This window comes from Chaetura pelagica, unplaced genomic scaffold (assembly GCF_000747805.2).
Source record: "Chaetura pelagica isolate M959 unplaced genomic scaffold, ChaPel_1.0 scaffold159, whole genome shotgun sequence".
NCBI lineage: Eukaryota > Metazoa > Chordata > Aves > Apodiformes > Apodidae > Chaetura > Chaetura pelagica.
Genome location: NW_009954555.1, coordinates 4644635 through 4651074, shown reverse-complemented (window position 1 = coordinate 4651074; position 6440 = coordinate 4644635).

Genomic DNA, 6440 nt, shown 5'->3' with positions numbered 1-6440 from the left:
GGAAGAGCAGACCTGTGCCCATCTTAATAATGTTTGCATGTCAGAATCTCTACTTCAGGATGCTAACACTTTAAAAATGTAATATTTAATTAAAAAATCAGAATAATATATTTCACCAGATTGATTTATTTTTAGCTTTAGTATTAGATGCAATACTAGGTCGTGTTCTCAGAACCCCAAAAGAAAATGTTTCTTTTTAGAAGCATCTCCTGTAAAGGAACCAGTTTCTAGTAGCTATCGTAATTCTCACAGTAAAGTGCTTCTTTAATCCAGTCAAAGTTGGTAGTAATCAATATTCATGGGTTTGTTCAAACCCTATAAAATGTTGTGATGGTCTGTTTCATGATTAGTTAGCAGATGTTAACTTTAACAGGCCCTTTTTTCTGGCACTGTAAGCTGAACAATAAGGAATTGAATAGGTCTTGAAGAAATCTCTACACAATCATGGAAGTATTCTCTTCAGATTACTATAAGGATATATTTGAAGAGAGAAAATTTGTTCCGCTCCTGTTCATTGCATACTTAGAGGATTTAATTTTCACTTTTCTCAGCAATGCAATCATTTACATTCTGTATTAAGAAAGCATGATATTCCTGTTTATCATTTAAGCTTAATTGTTTTTTAAATCTTTTTAAAATGCGCTTTTGCAGAAGTCAAGGTTATTTGCAGGACTTCACTTTAAATGTCTAGATAAGTATTTCAGGCAGAACAATAGCTTGGCTTTTGTGAAGAAAATGCCTTCATTAAAAAGAATAAATGTGTATCTTTGTTCCACCCTTCTTGAATAAAAAGTAGAGTACATGTGTTTTATATCTGAATTAAAATCTGTACCTGTAACTATAAGAGATAGTTAATACAGATTCTTGACATACTAACTATTTGTTTCTCTTTTGATAATCAGCTGTGAATAGTCATGGACTGAGGATCTGGTCTGGCATCAGAAACCATCAAAATGCATCAAGTTCTGCTACCAACTTAATTAAGTTAATTGAACAAACTGAGAGGAAAGCAGTTAACTTCTGTGTACGTAGTGAGGGAAGAGCTGAACTCATTCTAAATTTCACATTATTAATGTGTGCAGTAATCTAAAACTGGGTAGTTAATATGCCCACTTCGTAAATTACATCGAATGTGCAAGTATTATACTCTAAAAATAGTAGCAAATACCTTTTTTATAGGCTGAGATGTTTTTGTGACTGTCATACTGACTTTTATAATGTAGTACTCAGAACAAGTTGTTTGTTGCCCTCCCCTGCCCCTAATGGGTGGCTTCTATTCAAGGAAAGATTCTCTAATCAAGAAAATGCAGCAAGTTCTGCCTTCAACAACCAGGCCCATAAAAATCATCCCTCTAAATACTGATTTGCAATCCAAAATTAATAACTGATTTATGAAATATTGTTAAATCCACTAGAGTCCCTGGAAACGGATGAGTGTTCTAGTACTTCTAAGAAGCCATTTAAGTCTCACTGAAATGTGTTTAAAAATCTTACCCAGCATTTGGTTTCTCTTTATATTTTTATAGCAACAGTTGTATTTTTTTCCCTATCATGGATAATATCAGATGGCAGAACTGTAATTATTCAACAATAATGATTTGAAGTATTGCACCAGATGAAACAAACTACAGTGAAATATTTCTTTGAAGCTGAGAAACTTGATTCTTTGTTTATTAGGGAACTCACAGCTTTAAATTTGTGCAGCACTTTAGCAGAAATTGGGAAACACAAGGAGTAGCCTAAGTGAATGCTACATCCCCATTTGTCTGTCTCCAGTTTGACAAAATCTAATAGAGGTAGTTTTCAGTGTTCTGCTTAATGTATCTTTTCTGATGTATACCCAGCTGTAAATTTAATATACTGAGTACCTAATGGCTGTTGTGGTGAATTTATTCTTATATTTGGACTTAATTAAGATTTAAAAACCTATCAGCACAAACAAACAATGTCAAAACTATTTTCTTCTACTGGATTTGAGTGCATAATCTCTCTTTTGACTTATGTTGCATCTGGGAACTGGGCACTGAAATCTGCCATTTCTGTCATTAGTAGCTCTGGATTTGCACTGGCTAGTTTACCAGTCCCTAAGGGAGATGGAGCCAGAATCTGGATCTGACACCATAAATGGAGCAGGAGATGCTTCAAGCAGCCAGTGTGGTGAGTAAAGATAAGGGATTAGTTGACTGCTCAGCTTTTTAGTTAACTGAAAAATGAAAAAGTATCTTTGCACAGCAGTAATACAAACAGGCAGTTCTTAAGTGATTTTTTTTTTTTAGCACAGAGTGCTGAATTTCTGATAATAAATAGAAATGAAACAATTTTATGACATTGATTCCATTTATGAGAGATCTATTCCCTCCCAGGGTTTCTTTTCAGTTATTTTAATCAGACAAAACACACTAGTGTGATAATTTCTGTGGTCTTAATTTACTAAGAATGAAATAGGACCTAACATTTTTATCTGGAGTCCAGATTTTATACCCTTCATTAATGTTCAGAAATAATGCTGGTGCTTCACACACTTCTAGTAACACCCTCAACTGGCATGTGAAACTGGTCCCACAAATGAAGCAGTTAGAGTATCTTAAGTTTCCTAGTTTCAGAGAAAATCAGAAATATTCAGCCATACAGGCTTTTATGTCCACACAAAAGCCATTTTGCATTGAAATAAAATATTCAAACAGACAAGGCAGACAGAAATTTTTAACTTTTTCATTACTTAATATTCTTCATGCCTGATTTGTAATTCCTGAACAGCCAGCAAGCTTTAACCTGTGAATTATTGTTATGCTGGAGTAGCCCAGTATTGCCAGTCCAAGCTATGAGAAGTTGAGAGTCAAACCACTTCTTCAGAAGGATTAAGTCCAAAGAAGGATTAAGTGCAAAGCTCTTTTCTCTTGATCCCCTAAAGTGCAACAAAGGGGTTTAAGAAAAAAAATACAAAATGCTGCCGACCATGTAATAAAATCATAAGTCTTTGACTTTGAAGTTTCAAATTTGATGCTTTGAGGAGGCATTTTGTTGACCACTGGGTAGCTGAGACTGCAAAGGTAGCTGTCCTAGCTGTGTGTTATTCTGTGATATGCATGAAAAACAAGCAGTTGCTTTTGCAGTCCATGGGCAGCTCCTGTCTATGACTCATGCCATTTAATCAATTAGAAACAAAATCTCTTGTGACTCTGGATGGGATACCATATGTTGCAACAGAAAAAGAGCACTTTCAGAGGAGGCATTTCAGTGTTTTTAGAAAGATGGCATTGCAGAGAAAACGTGTTTTGCTTTAAACATTAGGACTTCAGACCAGACGCAGTGATTCTTTTACATAGTTCACGAAGCTAAAGATACTTCTGGGGATTCAAGGCATCCTGTTGCTATGGGCAGTCAACCATTGTTTTGTAGTCATAGTGTCACTACTTGGGTATGCCTGTTTGTGTGCATGTGCACATGTACTTGTGTCCTGTAGGAGGATGGAATAACAGATGTAGAAATGATTGCTTTGTTTTCCATAATTTTGAAATGTTCTCCTGTTCTTTAAAAGAGATGCAACAAGAAAGTTACTGTGCAACAACCACACACGCCTACATCCTGGCCCATCCCTCTGTCTCCTGTTGTCCTGTCCTTAATATTTTGATTATCACAGTGGCATGGATAATACACAAAAAATTACTGGTTCATGGAGTTCTATCTTGTCTGTTTTAAGTTGTTTTTTAATTCACCAAAATAAATGGTTTCTCCAGCCATTGCTCTATTGGTTTCTGATTCTTCTCATCTCTATTTTTGGACAGAGAAATGTTGGCTGACTCTCAAAATATCTTGGGAATAACTTACGATGGGTAAATTATGAAATCCTTGAGGCTTTCAGGCATGATTGCCTGTAGTATGGATATAATCATGCAATGAAGGAAAACCATCCAGTTTTTATCCAGTATCGATGAACTGTCAGTGAAAAAGTTCCAAGGGTTTTTCTTGTTCAGGAATAAATATGTAGCTATTGTTTAAATATGGATGATTTTCCATATTTCAAATTACTAATGGATTCCACAACCATTAAAGATATATTAGATGTAATTTGACTGGGAAGTCTCTTTAAAAAAGTCACTATTTAGTCACACATCTTATGCTTAGAGATTAATTTCTAGTAGTTCTGTGATGTCGGCCAAGCAACTTAAGTTCGGTATCAATGCAACTTTTCAGGTTGATTTTTTTTCTTACTATCAGTTATGTCTTTTTTACAGCACTTTTTGTTTCAATATTCTTTTCCAAGACTGTCTTTAAAAAATATATTAATGCTTGCTTAAATTAGATTAATAAAATTAGATACATTAGTAAATGGACTTAGAGTAGCAATATCATCTTGGTTAGTTCAGTTTGCTCCGAGGAAGCAGCGCATGCGATAAGAATAATGTCCTTCTATTATTGGTGTTATTACAAGACATCACAGTGTAATAAAGAGAGAAATTTCTAGGCACTGGTATCGGTGACATAATGTTGCTGGTTGTCCAGATTGTTTTAATCCCCTTTTTTACATTTGCTTCATATCATCCCATTTCTGCTGTGTCAGCTGAAGTGTTCTTCATATTTCTGGATTGAAAAACGTTGCTGTCGTGCTACGTGTCTAAAATTTAGGGGCATTTACAAGAGGAGTAACAAGCGTTCAGTTGAATCCAGGGCTCAGAGTGTGCGCGGCCTCCTTACTAAGCCAACTCCAATCCATTGCTGGTTTGTTCTTTGAAAGGTTGAAGCTGTCAAAAAAATCCAAGTTTTGGCTTCTACTGTTTTTAGTTGCAAGTGTTTAGCCTTAAGTGTTCTGCCATCTGACTCATGCTCATCATTACTTGATGCTTTTACTTCCTTCACCCACTGACTCCACTGAGTTACTCTGAAAGTATATCTGTTTGAGATAGTTTTTTGAAGGCTTGTTATGGATGAATGGATTCGCTTATTTTATCATTGTGAGTATTCAACTGATAACATTGGATTGACTGAGAAACAAAACACACTTGGGTGAAGTAGTAACTGATCATTTTACTGGTTCATTGAAGCAGAAAGATTATAGATCTGATAGACCTACATTAAAATTACTGGCTAAGCAGGATACAAGACAAACAAGGTTGAATTTCCAGGATTGGGGCTTATGGAATTGTAGGTAGTTTAACAAAAAAATGACTGAAAAATAACTACTCTGTGTATCATAAAGTCATAGTCCAAGCTAACAAAAACTTGCCTGTATGCATTAATCACATAATGTTTTAATGAATTAAATTATGCTTGTACCTAAATAGTTTGTGCCACTCCATGTTTAAAGTGCTTTGTTTGTAATAGTGCTGAAGCTTTCTTTATGGCATTGATAATTCAGGAGAATACATGTTAGTCTGTAACAGAAATAACTTGAGCATCAATGTTTTAGGATTTTCTTTAATTGGCAGTACTCATTTTGATCATGGAAATTTTAGATTCACCAATAGTGAGAGAGTTTACATGATAACGAAGATTCTTTTACAGGAACTTATTCATTGAAGCTTATATAAAAAAGAAGGGTAAATGTTAGGATTTCTCTTTGGAGGGTGTAGGAAGGCCAAGCCAAACCTGCATCATTTCATATGTAGCTAGACATGTAAGGGTTTGGAGCAATTTTGTAGCTGCCAAAGCAAGGTGCTTGCAAAGAATGTTCTACTCTCTCCCCACTATTTCTTCATCCAATAAGCCTTTTTAAACTATCTGACAAAAATAACTTAATTCAGGAGCAGCATCAGATGACACACAGGCTGTCATGTGTTAGTTAAAAAAAAAGAAAAATAGTTACCATAACAACTGAGTCATCACTTGTATTTCTAGGAGTGAGAAGATCTTTAAAAGAAAATGTAATAGGTCAGTCATGTGCATGTTAGTAGTGTTTTCAGTGAGAAAGCATGAAACATCTTTTCATGGGTGACAAGAATGGTTTGGTTTTAATATCAAAGTTCAAGTTTCAATATCAAAATAGATGATTGTGTCAATTATTGGAAGCAGCAGCAGCAGCAGCAAGTAAGTATCTTTCAAAACAAAAACCCCTGACACTGAATACCTGGTTTCTAATCATGTTAGGGATACTCTGGACAGCTGACTAGAGAGTATCTCTGTTAAACAATGAAATAACACTATGAGGTGCCTTCTTTTAGCCTTGCTGATTTTTTTAAAATCATGCAGACTCAGAACAATCTATTTATATTTTTGATTCATTGCTGAGGACCTGATTCTGCTCATGTTTGAAGTCAATAGAAGTTTTCCCTTTGACATCTGTTTGTGGGATCAAGCCTGAACATGATTTATTTTATATTTTGTGTCAGCTTTTCTGAGGTAACTTCAAAGCCTACTTCCCCATCCATGTTTCCTGCTTCTCCACTGAAGCCCTCAGTGCTAAAACTCTTGACATCATCAATAGAGGTAGCCTGAGGATCATC